The sequence below is a fragment of the Benincasa hispida genome, chromosome 5 (genome assembly GCF_027475165.1).
Source record: "Benincasa hispida cultivar pf3 chromosome 5, pf3_genome.v1.1, whole genome shotgun sequence".
Classification (NCBI taxonomy): domain Eukaryota; kingdom Viridiplantae; phylum Streptophyta; class Magnoliopsida; order Cucurbitales; family Cucurbitaceae; genus Benincasa; species Benincasa hispida.
The window spans coordinates 20,066,394-20,068,869 of NC_143482.1; the positions used below are offsets into that span (position 1 = coordinate 20,066,394).

The window sequence follows — 2,476 nt, forward strand, 5'->3', positions numbered from 1 at the left end:
AACACCAATCCATAATAAATTTTATTTTATAAGCAATACTTGAATACATCTTTGATTCACTCATCTTTCAACAGACCATTCTAATCATGCAACCAAAAATATGTATCTATATATTAGATATGTATATATATTATATATATATATGCGTGTGTATATATATATATGGAAAAAAAAAAGAGAAGAGTTTGTTTGAGGCAAACTGTAGTTAAATATAACCGAGTGAACAGGCAAAATGATTGATGAATCTAGAATAATGGACTCGAATTTTTCTGTCGAAGAAACTAAATAAATGACCATGTTTAATTAAACAGAAATTTTCACAGATAAAAAAAAAATAGAAATAGCAAAGAAAAAAAATATTAATAGACATTAATAGACTTCTATCCATGTTTATTAGCGTCTATCAGTTTCTATCACTGATAGACATGTTGGGTTATTTACTTTGTAAAGGCTCAAGGTCCATTAGGGCTAAATAAGTTTTTTTTAAATAACCTTACAGCCGCCGTTTTTGTGATGGTATTACGCAGACTGAGAGATTAAAATGGCAGAAGAAAATTATAGTTTTTGGCATTACGACCAGCAAAGTTTTTCAACCATTTGGAGATTGATCCGTGGTCCGATCGAGCTGAAATTTTGACAGCGTGTTCTTGATACGAGGGTCTTCAATCTGGACGATGAAGATTTTATTTGGAGTTGCCTACAGTAAGATACCGTGGGTAATTAATTGCCACTTCAAGTGAGACGTTTCTAATATTATTCTTCTCAATTTGTTGCCAAGAATGTTAATCTTGAGATATTTACGGTGTATGCCTCTAATTGTGACTTAGGAGAACTTGTTGTAACCCATTATTGATTATAGTGAAGATTTTGACATCAGTCTATGGTTTTTTACTCCTCACATTGAGGAGGTTTTTCCATGTCAAAATTGTTTGTGTTATTATTATTGTTGTTAGTTAATTAGTATTCTATTAGATTCACACAAAGTGGGATAATTGATCTGAAAAATATAGCGTTTATTCCAACAAGACATTGATGGACTTCTATCAGCCTTTATCAAAGAAGATTAAAATTTTGTTATTACGTAGAAATAATTTCCCGTATTTTTCTACTTTTGAAAATTCACTTCAACAATTTTAGAAAGGCCAATTTTTTTAATATATATTCTAATTTTAAATCTAATCTAGAAAGAATAATACCTTACATCCCAACCTTTTTGTAACATAAACGTAATTTTATTCTCCAACCAATCTTAAAGTTTGTTTTATTCTTTTCTAACTTTTGTACTACATTGTTTATCCATATTTTATGATTTTTTACTTTGTCTATGTCTATCAATCAAATATAATGTACTTTTTGTGAGGTTAGTGTTGAGAACTCTTGCCAACAAACCAAGTAACAAATACAAAATAATATGTATCTTTGTATTTTCATTTCCACATCACAAAGACAAAAACAAATTATTTCAAAGCACGTATATAGATAGTCATTTCTTCCAATTTCATTTATTTATTAATTCAATGGAATCAACACAACACAATTTATTTGTTTATTTTATAGAGAGCAACATGACCAAATTAGCTATAAATATAGCTACTCAATGAACAAGAAAGCACATCCCACACTCAACTTCTAACAAATATAAAGATCACAATCTCAAGATGTCGTCCAATCCTCGTGAGTATATCTTCTACAATATTTTAGTTGAGTTCATTTTCCTCTCTAAATATGCTTTTAATCTTAATTAATTAAATTATTTTTGCAAATGTTTAAAAATAGTCCGATCATGGCCAGCACTGAACTTCGTGGATGCAAACACGGTAGCAAATATCATCAAGAAAGAACATCCTAACTTCCACATAGTCATATTGTTGGCAGGAACACCAGTTACACTAGATCTTCAACATGGTCGAGTTCGACTATTTACTAATATACAAGGACTAGTGGTTCATGCTCCTCAAGAGGGCTGAAATGTAAACATATATGTTTCATAGAATAATTAAATAAAGTAGAATCTATTTCTACTACTTCTTTTCTTTTTATTCAGCATGATGATGTAGGTAATAAAGATTTGAATCTCTTACAGAGGTTAAATACCAATTGCTTTCGAGTTATCTCATTTGAAAAAAAAATGAAAAAAAGCCAGAACCATAATATGTTAAGTAGTAGAAATAGATGTGAATTACTTTTAACCTCTAACCCTACAAGGGGGTTAATGTTCAATATACCTTTGAGCTATCTCACTTCGAAATTTGTTGCTTGAGCTTTGTTCACATCAAGATAGTTTATGCTATTATATTACATGTTACAAGTTTTATTTATTGGCCTCTAAAATTCATCTTGATTTAGAGACAATGAAACATAATAACATAAATAAATAGAATTATGAAGTCAATATTAATATCTAGATTTTAAACTTTACAGATGATAGATATATCGATATCAATAGATATTATTTTAATTAATAATTGAGTTTGTT

At 29.0% G+C, this 2,476-nt stretch overlaps 1 long non-coding RNA gene across 1 annotated transcript; it reads left to right on the forward strand.

The window, feature by feature from the left end:
- The first annotated feature begins 1,530 nt into the window (after positions 1-1,530).
- On the forward strand, positions 1,531-2,024 carry LOC120078766 (uncharacterized). The gene is made up of 2 exons (XR_005482088.2): positions 1,531-1,674; positions 1,777-2,024. It is a non-coding gene; the product is annotated as an uncharacterized LOC120078766 (long non-coding RNA).
- Positions 2,025-2,476: the final 452 nt, after the last annotated feature.